Source organism: Hyposmocoma kahamanoa, unplaced genomic scaffold (genome assembly GCF_003589595.1).
Source record: "Hyposmocoma kahamanoa isolate Upper Pololo Valley unplaced genomic scaffold, ASM358959v1 202, whole genome shotgun sequence".
NCBI lineage: Eukaryota > Metazoa > Arthropoda > Insecta > Lepidoptera > Cosmopterigidae > Hyposmocoma > Hyposmocoma kahamanoa.
This window is the reverse complement of record NW_020653726.1, coordinates 962,476-980,515: the sequence shown is the minus strand read 5'-3', so window position 1 is coordinate 980,515 and position 18,040 is coordinate 962,476. Positions and strand designations below refer to the sequence as shown.

General features: G+C 37.4%; 1 protein-coding gene across 1 annotated transcript in view; it reads right to left on the bottom strand.

Annotated features, from left to right (window-relative positions):
• The window catches only part of LOC113226956 (CUGBP Elav-like family member 1), a 772,855-nt gene extending 756,154 nt beyond the window's left edge, over positions 1–16,701 (bottom strand). Inside the window, exon 1 of the mRNA XM_026459779.1 lies at positions 16,492–16,701. The gene's annotated coding sequence lies outside the window, so the exon portion shown is untranslated. The remainder of the gene's footprint in view (positions 1–16,491) is intronic.
• Positions 16,702–18,040: the final 1,339 nt, after the last annotated feature.

Sequence of the window (18,040 nt, the reverse complement as noted above, 5' to 3'; positions counted from 1 at the left end):
TCTGAGGTGCACTGCCTCTGTGCCCATCACCCTGAGACATAAGGTGAAAAGTCCCATGTGCCTGTAATTTCACCAGCTTCCTTATTCTTCAAAACCGGAATGCTAAGCAGTAATGTGAGAATTAGCTCACATTACAGCTTGGCGGCAGAAATGGTAAGGTGGCAGTACTTCCCTGCACTAACTCTTCCATAAGGAGCGCTACTGCTACTAAAAATGCTGAAAAAATAAATAATAATAATAAATAAATAATTCATTTGGCATCCAAAGTCCACTTGTTAGTACATACAGACAATTGTTAACTTACGACTATTATTAGATAAATACAGAGACAAACCACAAAAATATAAAAACACACTGTAACAAAATCACATAACAGGCAACAGCTCATATTAGTTCCGTCACACACCGCTAGATGGCATTGGCGTCGAAATCGCGAATTCTGCATCGCGGTGTTAAGATTTTCCCTCGCCGAATGATTACTGGTGGCGATGTGAACATGAATGTAATCCAACTTACTATGCATCTAGCTCTGCTTCCTTGTTTGGAACTCCGCTTTAGATCGTTACTGTTGAATCTGCTGCACTGTACTACGCTTCTAGTACTGCTTCCTCATTGGAACTGCGCTTTAGAACGTAACACGTAGTTGTTGCACCCTGAGCCGCTTTGTAATTGCGTGCACACGTTCCAATTACGAAGCGGCTCAGGGTGCAACAACTACGGGTCCTCGACTGTGTGCCGATGAGGGAGAGTCCTTTCCCACTGTACCACTGACGTTGTACATACTGTATATGTTGTCTATTAAAACCACCCTATTGGAAAAACCTGGTTTCTTTCTGTCACCCCAATAAGAACTTACTACAACACTTTATTACGCTCAAGGCACCGACTACCCCATCACCTCACCAGAACCTGGATGAAATGATGAAGCATCGGCGCATCGAACTAAGCCGCAAACGTTTTCAGGATGCGCTGAACTAATTTTGATAAATTTTTGTATAAAAAGGTGAGACCTACCTTTTGTCACAAAAATCTTGAAGTGGTGATATAGGGAATGAAGTCTTTTATGGAGAACCAATAAAATTATGAAAATTAGTATACAGTACAGTAGGCTGCTCGAAGTACTTATTCTACGCAGACGAAGTCGCAGGCACCAGCTAGTTTTTTATAAATTATTAATACAAAGATTACGAACATTTAGAAAAAATTCCATCGATCCGGCCGGATTCGAACCGACGTCTCCTAGCAAACCGTGTCAGACGCTATGCCAATTAAACCACGGAACGAACCAGCGGACCTCACGAATTTCTAATAAACATTCTGATATCCAATAAAAAAATAAATAAACATTCTGACATTAAAAAAAAAGTTTATTAATACAAAGATCGGACACAAAATGAAAAATTTCTTCTATGTGTTTCTTACAGATCTTTTGAATTGTTTATTTTTGCCTTTATCGCCGTAAGCGACACATCTGAGAGCTGTGAAGCTTTTCTCTTGTGGTGGCATACAGAAGCAGATTTGAGTCATGTCACATCGAAAGAATATTTCTTGTGTTGGATCATTGATCATCATAAGAAAACCATACAAGACTGGTTAAAAGATTGAACTACAGTGACACTGAATATTTAATATTTGTTGTTACGTAATATTATAATGATTAAGATGCTATGTGATTAAGTTATCATGTTTTATTTCAAATTTCAAATTCAAATATATTTATTTCGGAATATTCATCCGTAGAGGTTAGTAACAAAGAATTTAAAAATAGGATTATATCCGTCCAACCATTTATATGCCGTTCCATAATTATTGACATACAACTATAGACAAAAAAGGCAATTTCTGGACTCTAGTGAAGCATGCTCTTTAGCTCCGATATTTACATAAATATTTATTACATTTATATTATATTTTGGTACCTGTCTAATAAATTATAACGAAATGAAACAGATTATAAATATGTAATAAATTTTTATTGTTTATTATAATAATGAATCGACGGATTCTTCTCCATATGAAAGGGAATCATCACTTAAATTAACATTGATTGTTAATTCTTGAGTACACAAATTATCAAACGCAACATCACGATCCCAATAAGATTATATCTTTTTTTTTGAACCCGCTCACATTCTCGATTTAATCTTCTACATAAATACAATTGATTGTTATAAAAAAATCAACAACGCATTAGGACATCACTAATTAATTAGAATTCGAGCTGTTAAAAGTTAAAAAAATAGTTGGACGGAGTATAGTACTACGAATAACATTTTTTTCTAAATCAAATATGCAACCGGGACCAGTGTTAACTGAAAGCACCCTGGACCCTGTTTGCGATTATACTCAGGAGGCTATTGTCGCTGCCACGAACTCTGTGTACCAGGAAAGCCGCTTTTTCTGGCATAATAGCTGCTCGCATAATTGCTGCAAAGCCATCTATCTACCTTAAGATACAATTAAGATACAAGTAAACAATTTTACTTAGTTTAGGTATCACCTAGATTAATTTGCACTACTAACCTTAATTAAACTTATGTAAGCATACAATAATTTTACTGTTTGCGATCTGGTGAACAGAATCCAATGTGATTATAATACGGCGAAAAGAGAACAAGTACGTTACGAGAATAATTTCGTTTCGGAAATATAAAATCGAATAACGGTCGATCTCATCCACAGCGAAGAACAAACGAAATGTACTATGTCTTGAGAACAGTAGTCTTGCACATAGATCTTTGTTCTACGAGACGATATATAAATAAAAGGTTAAACAGAATAAATTTATCTTTATGAATATAAAGATAAATTTAATCTGTATTAATTATTGTAACAAACTAGTTGAGTAATTTCACATAAAATGAAAGAATATCATCATTATCTTAGCCCGTTAACACCCAATGCTAGGGTAAAGGCCTCCTCTTTTGCAAGCCAGCTCAATCAATCCTGTGCGGTCCGGCCACCCCGACAACATCGTCTGACTATCTCGCAGGTGGTCTGCCTCGAGAACGTCTCGCTCCTACACCGAGTACTACTCAGTGACCGCCTTGGTCCATCGGTCGTCGTCCCGCCTAGCAACGTGTCCTACCCATCTCCATTTTAGGCTCATCCACATACCGACGTCTACGACCCTTGTTCGCTGTCGTATCTCCACGTTGTGTATACGGTCGACGAGGGAAATGCCGAGCATGGTGTGCTCCAATGCCCTTTGTGCTACTCTGATTTTGTACATGTATTCCATTGTGAGCAGCCATGTCTCGGCGCCGTAAGTAAGTATGGGGAGGACACATTGGTTATAATATAATATAATAACATAAAGAATATCATAGTAATCGTAAAACAATAACATACCAATCAATAATAATATAATTATAATAACAATAATAACACACTCATTGCCCCGCACTAGGGAAACCCTTTGTCGCAGGAGTCATGGACACACAGCAGACCTGCATATTAACCGTTTGGACATGAAAGCAGTAAATAAACCAATAAGACCAAAAGAACATACGTGTCGGGATTTAAGACCTAGCTACCTATTTGGAGCTCCAAAATGTCCACCGTCACTATCAATAATAACCACTCACGCGATGCGCTTCTCCTACCGCAAAATGGCGGCTATTTGGTTTCGCAAATTAGAAAAGCATTCAGTTTAAATACAAGTTTTTAGAAATAAAAATTATTTTTATTTTTATTTATTTAAACACTTTATTGTACCACAAAGTAACTTACAAATTTTCAGAAACAATTTAAATATTTGTGTACAAAGGCGAGCTTATCCCATAAAGAGATTTCTTCCAACTAACCTTTGAAAATCTGAGAGGAAAGTTGGTTTTTGGGGTGGCACTAAAAATAGATAAGTAAAGAAATGAAATATACTATACTCAATAAATACACAGATTTTAATAAATCAACTGTACATACGAATATATATATATTAAGTAATGTTGATACATTAATACATACAAAGTCTATAATAAATTGAATGTACAAAATAAAACTATAAATAAATATATCAAAAGTAAATAAATATTTCAAAAGCTCTAACATGTGGAGTCTGAACAATCCCAAAACTTCAAAAGAGCACCCTTGAAAATCCGAACCGAAGGCGACTGTCTGACCTCGACCGGGAGAAGGTTCCACATACGGGCAGCACTTACTGTGAACGAGTTCGAATATTTTTGGGAACTGTGTTGTGGAAGGACGAGGGACAAATTGGTGCCAGAACGCAGGCGGTCACCCATAGCCTGACGGTATTGAAAACGCTCACGTAGATAGCTAGGTGAAGTGGGATGGAACAGGATTTTATAGAGGAAGCATAAAATGTGAGCATTTCTACGTAAACAAATAGGCAACAACTTCAACTCATCTCTAAACTTGGAAATGTGGTCGTACTTTTTTAATCCAAACACAAATCTGATACATTGATTTTGCAGCCGCTCCAATTTATTAAGAAGGTCCTCCGAAAGATCAAGATAGGAGACGTCACCATAGTCCAGAATAGGAAAAAAAAGAGTGCGTATTAGCATAAATTTGGTAGACAGAGGAAGAAAGTACTGCATCCGCTTGAGGGAATGAAGTGATGCAAAGATTTTACGACTTACATCGGCGACATGCTCCGACCAAGAAAGTGTCTGATCCATTATGATGCCCAAATTTTTAACTGAAGTGGAAAAAGGAATAATAGTGTCATTCAGAACTAAATTGGGCATCACCATAGACTCAAACTTGGAGATGGAATGGCGACTGCCAATAATTATGGCTTGGGACTTTTGTGCATTTAAAAGAAGTCCGTAGTTCTTAGCCCATACCGAAACCTTTTGTAGGTCGGAATTCAATGTGCCGATAGCAGTAACTACATCTTCAAGACGGGCTGCAGTATAGATTTGAAGGTCATCGGCATAGAGATGGAAAGAAGACGTGAGTGATGATGTAATTCCACCGATAAAGACCGAAAAAAGTATAGGTGATAAAACCCCACCCTGCGGAACGCCAGCCGTAAGACTACACCAGTCCGAGTGCATGTCACCGGTCTTTACGAGCTGGGAACGATCAAATAAATACGAACGAAACCAGGATTCGGCTAAGGGAGGTAGATTTAAAGTTCTAAGCACAGCAAGAAGCAAATTAAAATCAACAGTACTGAAGGCACTGCTAAAATCCAATAAAGTGAGGACAGTAACTTTTTTATTTTCTATATTAAGACGAATGTCGTCAGTGATTTTCACCAGAGCAGAAACTGTGCTATGGCCCGCTCGAAAACCAGACTGCAGATGGTTGAAAATATCGTAACGTAGGAGGTGGTTAGTGAGTCGATTATGGACATAGTGCTCAAGGATTTTGGACAATACAGGAAGTATGGAGATAGGGCGGTAATGGGAGAAAGAAGAAGGATTTGATTTTTTAGGGAGAGGAATTACATGGGCTTGTTTCCATACAGCGGGAAACACACCACTGGAAAGGGAAAAATTAAGGATATGAGCTAGGATAGGAGCTACTAGGTCCTGTATTGGAGTGATCATGTCAAGACTCAAACCGTCATTACCAACAGCCTTCGTGGTGACAGACTTAAGTATTTTCAACACATCTGCTGTCGTAACCTTTCCAAAATCAAAAGAAGCTGAAGCAAGACAAGGTGCATTGGCCAGGACAGATAAAGTTCGCGATTTTATGACAGAATCTAAACATACTGGGGAAGATGCAAAGTAGTCGTTCAGCGCGTTAAGATCGACATTGAAGGGAAAGACATGATCAGCTTTACCGATACCCAGTGACTTCAAATATTTCCACATCTTAGTATGCGGACAACCTTCGATAGTGGAGTGAATATGCTTACGCCTGGCGCTCCTACAGAGCTTGTTGCAGCGGTTACGTAACTCGATGTAGGACTCACTATTGATTTTGGTTGGATTCTTCCGCAATCTGATACGTGCTCTGTTGCGCCTCTCCATAACCTCCTTGATATCTGGCGTGAGCCAAGGCGCGGGGAAATGTTTGACTCGGACAACTTGAAGAGGAGCATGCTTGTCAAAGATGGTCAAAATAATGGAGTTAAAAGCTTGAACCATTTCATTCACGTCCTCCGCTCCAAACACTAGCTCCCAATCAGAATTCAGCACATCATCGAAAAGGGCATTTTTGTCTATTTTAGCATAATTGCGGAGCATTAAGGTTTTATGTCTGCGCTTAGGTGGACGAATTTTGAACGAAGCATAGATTAAATCGTGTGAAGAAAAAGCAGCAGCATTAAACTGTCCATGAGAATCAACCAGCTCAGGAGAAGAAGTGATGATCAGATCAAGAAGAGAAGGTTGACCATTATGCGGAAAGTGAGTTGGATACAACTCGAGGCAATTCAAAAAAAATGAGTGGAAGAGTGAAAGCAACTTCCTCGATCGGCAGTCACGCTTAACAAGGCAGGTATTGAAGTCACCCATGAGTATAATATGTTCGTAGCGGGTACGTAGATCAGCCAGAACCGACTCTAGTTGCTCAAAATAGTCAACTCTTAGGTGAGGACTGTAAAAAACTCCCAGTAGGGCCCTAGTGTGGTGAAGAGTGACTTCTAAAAAAAGATATTCAGGAGAGTCCGCGCTAGTTACCGACTGTGCTACGATCTCGCAGTCAATGTCACATCGTAGATAAATCGCTACGCCACCTCCACCAACCATCCTCATACGACCGCCCTGGGATCCAATGGTGTAGGCTCGATCGTTACGAATGAGTCTAAAACCTGGTAAAGGGTACTGAGTAGATGGTAGGGAAGGTTTAAGCCATGTCTCCGAAATAAGGACTGCATGAATGTTTTTGCTAGTGAAAGATGTCACGAGATCGTTATAATGACTAGCAAGGCTTTGCGCATTAATATGCACAACGTTAAAGTTTTTCGATAGAGATGAGAAAGCAACCTTCAGTCTTTCCTCAAGCGAGGGCATGTCATCCTCTGCATCCGAAAAAGCAGTTGCAGAGGACGACAAAGAGAAATATTCAGAATCCGAATCAGTGTTCAAAACATCCGACATTGAGCTGATATAATTATAGTTTATGTATAAATAATAGTGTTTATAATTCTGCATTGCTAAATAAATACCCTCCGTACTACCACCAAAAACACCTCAAATAAAATGCAGTAATACACTGCAAATCCTGCACTTAAAAAGCACTAATGAAATTTTTGGTGTACTTGGATAAATATGATAATCATGATTTACCATGAAATTACTCCTTAAAGTATAGTTTATAAACAACAAGTTTATATTCAGGGTAAACTTAAAAAACGCTACTTACGGTATGTTTTCAATAAATAAACACCGAAATCACCAGCCCAAACAATAACACACACGAATGTCGTGACGTATTTTTGAAGTTGTTTATTTTTTTAAATGACAGACCCAGGCATTAAAAATTTTATGGTTTGCTAGAGTAGTTACCGAAATAGCAATTAATATTAGTTCTTTTACCTGTTATAACTTCGATATCCGATAAATCGGTATAAAATCATCACCGGCACCTCTAGATGTGGTATGCGTCTACGGCTGCATGTATCGCGTGAGCGGATAAGCAGATACTAAGACGACACAAAATAGTAAATAAAAAAAGACAAGGTTTGGTTTGGCCAGCCGAGCACGTAGTTAAAGACAGTTCTGGCCAGCGGCTTCTCGAACGAATATTAGAAAAAATGCAGGTGAAATTATATCGCGATAAGACTATCCACATTTTGTCCAAACCCAAAATAATGAAAGATTGTTTATAGACTTATTTACGAACACAATTCTCTACTCTCTTCGAAACACGGGACGTTGCACACGTCAAGAACGTTGTGGTAAATAAAAAATACTTCTACACAAAACCTCGATATTAAATTCAAATAATCAAAACAAACGGAGTTCTTATATTTTCGCGATTGTTACACATAAGAAATGAAACTATTTTTCCGGATTTAAATCGCGTATATTTGTTTTTTCAAACAAACCATGGTCACGGTTGACTGAGGTGGTACAGTCAACCAAAATATATTTCGATTTAAGTCAAGTATACCGCAAATCAGTAGTAACCTTAACTGGTTTTGTGTCTAACAATACGGTAAAGAAGGTTCTTATATCGATGAATAAAACCCCAAGACTAAGGTGTTTTCACCCTCTGGTAACGAGAAAAGTTGAGTTAAGCTGATGCGGCGCGGCTGCCACATTTCACTGTTTATTAGGGCGTGTGTTACGATTCCTTATTCAGCGGAAATAGTGGCGATTAGACAATTCTAGATTTGTAACGTCACAAATAGTCATACTCCATTATTTGTTTAACTGTGCCTTAAAGCAAGTGCGTGGTGGTAAGCGACACCCCTGTCCATAACAGCTGTAGTACCGCTCAGAACTCTAAATCTCAAACATCTGAGGGGCACTGCGACTGCACCCATCATCCTGAGACATAAGTTGCAAAGTCCTATGTGCCTGTAATTACAACCAGCACCTTTATCCTTCAAAACCGAAACGCATAAATACTGCACGTACCATGACACAGGTGGTAGCTCCTTAGACGTGCAGCATATCGTCTAGGCAGGCATTTCGTCTAGACAGGCTGTGTTCTTCAAGGCGGAGTCACTTTGCACTGGGAAGACATGTTTGTTTTTCTTTCGTGTTTGTTATTTCCTCAATGTGCAGAAGGTTGCTGCTATATCGGGTTACCCACTGTACCATGACGCAGGTGAAAGGGTGTTAGTTGTCACTGCGCCATGCTGATATAAGGCAGAAATAATTGGGTCGTTGGTTGTTAGACGACTGGTTACATTTTGGTTAAGAAAGTTATTTATACTATTTGGTACGTGCGTCTTTGTGCTGATTTATATGTAGTATACGGTCGAAGTATATGGTCGTTACTTTTGCTTGCACTGACAAGTGCCTGAATGTCATTAGGAAGTTTGACATTCTGTCACGTCTGGTGGCTGCTACACTGCACATTACTGCATGGCGGCAGCAATAGCTAAGGTGACATTACATTAAATCCCAAAGATCCGAGGAGCCCTGCTACTTCGCACGTCACCTTGAGACAAGTTGAAAAGTTCCAAGTGGCATTCACCAGCACCCTTACCCTTCAAAACAGGATCGCAATAATACGAGTACTAACATTACTACTTGGCGGCTGAAATAGGTAGGGTGGTTGTACCTGGACGATCTCTTTCATAAGAAGCCTCTAGTGCTACTAAAATAGATGAGATTGTATTATATATTAGATTAGATTGTAGCTTTTTACGGTCGGAAATCAGTAGATAGTGCTTCATATTTCACGACCCACTACTTTATTTAAGGCATTTATGACATTATTTTATCAATAAAAAGATCGAAGAAACACATATAAAAACGTCATCGATCCGACGGGACACGAAACGTCTGTTGCTTCAGAATAACTACCACTCTTACCAACTGTGCTTCTATCACGAGTTTATTGTGACAGTTGTTGCTAGCGACAACGTAAATTACTTCAAAATTTTGTATAGCGAATTATACAGCGCATATATGTATACAAATATCTTACAAAGAAGCGTTCGAGCAGCCCTCTTCCGACGGGGCGTTGATGCTAGCTCGTACGTCTCGCATGGCACCACGGGCCATGATAAGCCACCTTTACGATTATGGGGTCCTTAAACGAACCGTGAAGAGGCATCTTGTATACATGCAGGGTGAAGGTGGTTAGGACAGTGATTGCACCAACACTGCACTGGGTTCCCTCCGTTTGGATTATTCCACTTTCCATTTACTATCATACGGCGAGGAGTCATATGTCTGTCACATATGAAAATAAATAAAGTAACCCATGAACGATGCGGGTTGAAATGGGAAGTAGTGAAAAATATAGAGAAGAGTATGTTGTTGTGGTATTGGTACATGGGGAGAATTAATGAAAATACATATATTGACGAGAGAAATATACAAAGCCAACATGCATGTCAAATATTGAAAGACAATGGTCGTCTAATTCAAAATCTTCCAAAGGCCACTAAGAACATTTTCAAATCAAATCGAGTGTTATTGAAAGTGCTGGAGTGTCTAGTGAGAAGAATTAGACGATTTGTAAAGCATGAGAAGTTTGTTAGAATCGTCCAATGGCATTTATAGTTTCTAGCCCGAAACCCGCTTTCCGCTCCTCTTGTAAGAAAGTCCAAACTCCAACCTGGTAGCTTACGAATGATTACCGTACGCTAGTGTCAGCATTCTCATCTCTCGTTAGGGCACTGTAGAGGGAATTAAAACGTTTATCTCCGATCTCGCGACGTGAGGGTTAAATTTTGAGGTATTACTTTTGAATTAGAAACGGCCTAATGAGGTTGGCGTCAATTTTCAAAGTGTTCGGAAAAGCAGGTGGGGTATTTTTTGAAGCGTACGCGGGAATACATTGGGGTTCAACTTTTTGTTTGAATATTCGATATTTCTTTTGTTCGATTTGTGTTCAGGTGACATCTCGTAAATGCAGAATAAGATGATTTTGTTTATACATATACTCTGTCGGACATAATTCGAGCCATCTTCATCTTAATCTCACTCTTAAAGGCTTAAAGTACAAAAATACAGTTATCATAGAAGAAAGGTTTTCGCCGGTTTTACAAATGTATATTTTCAACAAGAACTTGTAAAAAGTACATTACTATTATTATGCAATTTTTAAATATCTATTTCAAAATTGTATTATACTTTTTGATCAATCAAATATTGTTAAAGCTTATTTAATACTGAAAATGTAAAGTGGCTCGAATTGTATGCCCGGTAATTAATATCTAATCTATCGATGTTAGAAGAGGGTTCATTTTAATAATATTGTTTCTCTTTTTGAGGTCGTCATACATACCACCATATACAAATGTGTGGTGGTATGACGTCCACCTTTGTGCGTATATTATAAGTGAATAAATCTTTATTAGAACTATTTAATTTTCATTCAGTTTCTTTATTAAATAAATAAGAAAACTAAGGCAATTTGTTTTTATTTGTCTTTAGGATTATTTATTCTTTTTCCTGAACAAAATTTTGAAATGAATGTATATGTAAAACAATGAAAAATACAAGCTCCTTCATAGTTAGCAACAAAGGTGAACAACGCTGGAAAATTCAATCACTTGAGCGTTTAAATATATTGAAATAATATGAAAATCAACCATGATCTAAAGTGAACATTCAAATGTTTTTGGAAATAATTAGTCATAACAAAATTCTCATCTTATGACATCATTGAAGAGTTGAGTTTAAATGAAATAGAGAGATGTTGTTTAATCAACGCGTAGATCAATTATATTATGCTGATCGTGCGACATAAATTGAAACCAGTAGAACTAGCACGATAGGGAACGACTTGCGCGAGAGCGATATAAGGCGCAAAATCTCTATACGAGAATTTATCGCGCTTTATGTCGCTCTTGCGCAAGTCGCGCCCAACGCGTGCTAGGCCTACATAAAAAGTTACCAAGCAAAGAAGTAGGACCGTTCATAACATTACATTTATTTGTATATTGTTTGTCCTGTCATTTCATTGGTAAATATTTTAAAATTTACCGTATTTAATGAATTGAACGAACTTTATGAAGAGCTAAGTCTTCTTAAATGTAAGATGTTTTCATTTTAAAATATTAGTTGATAGCATAAGAGTTAAGTAGGAGCTTTTTGGAGTGAATGTCGCGTTGAAGCGGTAAGCAGATTACAACCCTGATGAGATATATGTGAAAACATACAATTTCAAATGTGACGAACATTTTTTTGGAACATTTTTTTATGACAATCATGATGGCGGCGGGACCTGGTGGTAAGCGACACCCCTGTCCATAGTAGTTGCAGTGGCAAAAATCTGAGAAGCACTGCCACTGCGCCCGTCACCCTGAAGTTGACAAGTCCGATGTGCCTGTAATTTCACCAGCATAAACTCTTCATGCTCGGAACGCAGTAACGCTGACATTACTGCCTGGCGATAGAAATAGGAAGGTAGTACTTACCTGGACGAACTTTTTCATTCTGTACTACATTTTCAAGTTCTATATGGATAATGGCAAAACATTTTTTTATGATATCTAATGACGGGACGAGCAATGAACGTGTGAATGGTGGCAAATGACATGCCTACCCGTAACAGTTGCAATACCCTTTAGTCGTGAAAATGTGTAAATTATTTAATGAGCTTGTAATAAAAAATTTGTTCCCAAGAGGTCGTTGAGTGCCTTTACCGAATCATTTTGTCTATCTGTACGCTGATGAAACGCTTTTACAATTATTACGAATCATATAATGTTTATAATGAGGTTGAATCATATTTTTTGAATTATGAATAATCATATTATTATTTTTATTTGAACTCATCGAGCGGAGCGAGCGAAGCTTTCTTGGCATTCACTCAAATTGCACAATTTCCTGAACGGAATTACTCTGCCGTTCCACCGGAGTGCATGAAATTTAAAACTTACAGAAAAATACTCTTCTACAGGTGGTAAAAACACGTAAATTTTGAAATTCGATATGTGACCTAATACCTGATAGATTCGAGGTCAAAAGTGATTACGGTAAATGTAAGGGAAAAATATTCAATTATAAAAGACGAATGGCGAACTCCTATATAAACTTTTGTCGATATAATTTACATGCGTCTGTTTATGAAACATATGTCATATTATTATAAAGTCTTAATTCCCGGTTTTGAGGTTATTAGTCTGAGAAGTCTGGAATTAAAGATATTCCAATTTCAAGTTTTGGAGTTTACTTTGTTTTTTTTTTTTGCAATAAGAGATTAACTACTTTATTACACAAAATAACGTAGATTTTTTATTTTTGAATTCCTTCTCCAAATATGCCACGAAAGTGGTAAAACTGACAAAAACGTTCCTAATATAGACGACATGTTTCACAAAAATATAATTTGTACCAGAGTTATTAGGGCGTGGTACGTATTAACTCAGTTTTCGTTTGTTATGGGTTAACTTCATGCCTTTTAACCCTACGTTATAAAGGAATAGTTTGTTCTGAACTTTAGTCACATCACACACCGACGGCACCATTCGGATTAACTCCGCTTCAGGCGTCTGTTATTTATTTTGATATATTAAATTAAAAAAATATATAGCATAATAAAAATTTTCGTAGCAATAGAGCTCCTTGTGAAAGAGTTAGTCCAGGGAAGTATTGCCATCTCACCTATTTCTGCCACCAAACAAGTATTATGAGCATTTAGGAAATGAAACCATTTTTCCGTATTTAAATCGAGTATATTTGTTTTTTCAAACAAACCAACGTTTCGGGGCCTTTATAAGTCCCATGGTCACGATTGACTGAAGTAGTACAGCCATCAACCAGTTATGTCTAATATTAATGCAAACCACCCTATTTTTTCACTATAGTTACAAATTTATTAATTAAATATCATATATTTTTAATTTTACAAAGAAACATTCCAATTTACGCTACCTTGTTTTACAAATTATTTTATTGTAACCATTGACTTACAATTATATGGACGTCGATTCCGTGCTAAAAAGTGTCCGAACTTATAGGGCATTAAAATCGTATACAGAGCGTCATTCGCGCTTTAGTCTTCGTTTGTTCGACTGACAGCGAAGCAAGCAAAATTAGACAGTACTGCGATGACTACAATTTAAATTGAACGTTTTAGCTTTTTCATATTCCTTTACATGTCACTACGTTTAAATAGGTTGACTTGGGACATTTTTTTCGTGGTTTTTGTATTAGACCCGTCGTCCATTTATTTGTAAGTCAATGATTGTAACAATATGAATTTTTATTAAGTTAAATATGAGCATTACTACGTTTCGGTTTTGAAGTGTAAGAAGGGTGCTGGTGACTACAGGCACATGAAACTTGACAACCTATGTCTCACGGTGTCAGGCGCAGTGACAGGTCCCTCAAATCTTTGCGAATGAACACTCTGAGTGGCACTGCAACCACTATGGACAGGCATGTCGCTTAACACCAGACGCACGACTTGTTCATCCCCTCATTTGTTAACACAAAAAAAATAAAATGGATTATTTTCACAAAAAAGTGACATTCAATGAAAATAAAATATTTAAGTCATATCTTTAGAAACTCGTGAAAAAGTTACATACATTTTCATCTTTCAATACAACAATAACGGAATAAATAATTTATCAATTCAAGTAAATTTTTAAACCAACACAAAATAATTGAATCCGTCAGTCCACAGACGCGTCTGTGTTCAAAATATATTTGGATTTCAATAAAATATACGTTTGTATATTCCAATTTACTCATGAAGACTTCATCTAAAGGGTAAGCATAAGAAATATTGCTTCTTGAGCCTCTTAGTCACCACTTTGCAAATTAATGAAGAGCAGGTAACATTTAGGTAGCATTGCCATCTTGGATGTAGACTTACCTAATACATTCATAATGTTGGTATAGTTACATAAAGGTTACATGTGCATCCAAGGACTAGGCAATGAGAAGCGTTATAAAGCCATATAAAATAGGCTAAGCTAAATGCTTAAGTATCGCGTTTGCAAATTATTCTATTTTGCACTATTAGTGTAATAAGGTCTAATTTGTAAAATGACAACTTCTCAGGAAAGAGTAACTTATATATGCGTCAATAAATAAATAAATAATAGACAACATCATATAGGTTGCTCTGATTCCAAAATAAGTAACTAAAGCACTTGTGCTATGAAAATAGGATGACGGTATCACAAACACTCACACAATATTGAAAAGCTAGATTTTGTACATTGACCCCCGGCGATCGAACCCGGGACCTTAGTAGCAGTAGAGCTCTTTGTGAAAGAGTTTGCACAGGGAAGTACTGCCACCTTACCTATTACTGTCGCCAAGCAGTAATATGAGCATTACTGCGTTCCGGTTTGAAGCAACTTAATTATGTCTAAGGGTGACTGGCGCAGAGACAGATCCCCTAAGATCTTTGCGATTTAAAGGTCTCGGTGGCAGTACAACTGCCTCCAGGCAGACGAATTGTTGAATTATAACAAAAAAACCTCTTTGTACCTCTTTCGCCATGCAGGTCTTCTCACTTTTTTCTTTACCGAAAAGCTCATGGTAAATTTCAAATTAAACGCACATCAATTCCGAAAAACTCGCCAGCCCTGATTTGAGCCCATAGCATGTACTTGAGAGGTAGTAGGGCAAACCATTAGGCCTCATTTAGAGTGGCGGCGGGCGCAGGTGAAATCAAGTGTACATAGATGCTCGTTGCATTCACAGAGGTCGCGCGCACCACGCGGGTCGCTCTGTTGGCTCTGTCCGCCCGTACTTTCCACAGTGCTGGGTCTAGACCAACGTCTAGCGTCTGTTTGCGATTTAGACGTGTAGATCTACCCGCTTGTAGTCGCTTCGGCACTGTGAAAGGGAAGACGCCAGGACCCGCGCGCCCGCATCCGCCACCGCGCCAGTGCACTCTGAATGAGCCCTTATGCTACCACGGCTTCTATAAAGAAGCAATAATAAGTTGTTATTATGCCTTATAAAATAAATAGTTAAAACACATACGAATGGGTAATTTGAGAATGGTATAGGTAAAGCAAATGAAATTAACTAACTTGAATTTACAGATAATTACAATATTCAATCAAATTACTAACTAATAATGTAATATGCCGTGCAAATTACTAACTAATAATGTAATATATGTGCCAAACGACCGCACCTGGTTTCAAAGTAGGAAATTATTCGGTATGAACACCAGAGCAACGGAATTCACTCTAGAGAACTACCCTGAATACCCAAACCAGAACCAACTTATAAAAGTTAATTTCCCAGATTGGTCCTACCGGGAATCAAACCCGTGACTTCACTGCCCAACACACACAGCGTAAACCATTAGACCACCGTGGTCGTCAAAGAATTAAGAGGTTACTTCCTGATTTTCTTAGATTAATTGTAACCACAATTCAAATGACACCTTAAAAAGATTTATCAGCGAACATCTCAGGATCAGGGGCCTTACCATGAACTCTTATTATCATTCAGTTTAGGACTTAAAATGAATTGTTGTGAGACAAAGCTACATGAAGTGTATATCACCATCCCGTTTTTTGTCGTCACGAACCTATACTGAACTGTAATAAGAGTTCATAGTAAGGCCCCTGGGATGTTTAATATTCTTTGAACTCCCATAACATTTTGAAATACCTTTAACCATGGAACCTAGTTCTAAAACTAAACTCCGGGTCTAAAATCAAGGAAACACTCTTTTTAAAATTTGGTTAAAGAGATTTGTCAACTTCGTGTGTGGCATCATTGACAGTTAACTTGTCACTGTTAAAATTATCTGGTAGGTATTGTAAAAATCTGGTGGTTTCTAGGTCATGACCTTAGGGGATCGAATCGGTAATTTTATTATAGTTTAAGGAGTAATTTCTTACTGTGAAATAACACTTTGAATTGTACACAAAGACCTTGAGCAAGTTTACATTTACATGACGTCGGTTTGATCGTGGTCATACTAAAATTATATCAATAGTAATGATTTTCTCACCTTTATACCAACGAAACGTAGTTCACATATAACTCAAATTTGGACCGAAAAGAGTCACGGTGTGCTACTTGATCATGGGAACAAAACGTATCGCGACACTAAAAATTTCGTACAAAATCAAAGAAAAATATAAATCGAAAAAAGACTACATAAAATATAAAAAAAAACACACAACACAAAAGATTAACTAAAATTTTAGTCACATTGCGCGGCCATTTCTCTCACGACTATGAAAAACCGATCGACGTACGTCAGGTTTTTGAAACTACATATATATCACTGTCATTTTAGCGGCCAGCTTCATTGAGCACAAATGAGACAGAAACTTTTTGAAACGCCAAATAGATTCTGTTTCATCATCATAAAACTTAAGAGTTATACTCTTGTCGGTGGAGCATCTTCCGATCATCTCTTCTATAAGCCTTGACCTCCTTGTATGACACGTCACCGGCCTTTTCCTTTATTTGGTATATGTAACTGCGCCTAGGTCGACCGCTTCCTGTCTTCCCCGAGAAATTCTATTTAATTCTATGTTACGCGATAACTTTGGCATTTGTTGACCGACTTTGATGATTCTTTCAATGCATTGTTGAAAAGACCCACCTCACCTCAGCAGTGGTCCCATTTAAATTTGAAAATTGAAAAATTACATATTTAATTACCGATGAGATTTGCGTTTGTTTTGTAATTAGATGTTTTGCTGTTGTTCCTACACCATCGAATTGAACAACCCCCCATTGTTAGAGATATTATTTTTATTACAATAAATACAGAATATTTTTGGAATATACGGAGACGTACACACAGGTCAGTTGTTGGCGTCGTACTATTTCAGATTTCTAATTTGTGATTTCAGCGTAAACGAGAGTTGATATATAAAAGTGATAAAGTTGCCAGGGATGAATGGTCCTTATTTCGTCTGTATTTCTGATTATAATATACTCGATGTGGGGGGCGTTGATGCTGTCCAGGGGGTGCTACTGCATTTGAAAAAACACCTGAATTATCTTTATAAACTTCACTACATATTTTAAATAATAAAAAAAATATTTCCTTGTAATTTTTTATGTTAAGTTAATATACAAAATACGTGTTTTCTATTATATTTCGGCGTGGTGGGTGTTGAAATTTTTTTTATGTTGCAGTGGGCCGAAAAGTTTGGGAACCTATGATTCGCATGTTATCATAGAAAAAAACGATTTAAGACTTATTATTATATTATATCGCACTGCTTTACAATAGTGTTGTAACTCAAAATATGTGAAATCCAATATTATGTCATTACTGAACGTAAAATTTGATTCTCTACACGGCAATAAAACCGTCGTTAGAATATTATAAGAAATAATTAATAGATATCATAGAGATATAATAGATATCTACTTAACTTCTAATTAGTCACACTTTATGTTACCTAGTTCAGGCCAAAAGAGTCCTTATATAAAAAATGTGAAATATTTTTTTCCATTATAACTGCCTCTGTGGCCGAACGGTTACCACGCCGGACTGCCACGCAGAGGCCCCAGGTTCGATTCCCGGGCCGGGAGAA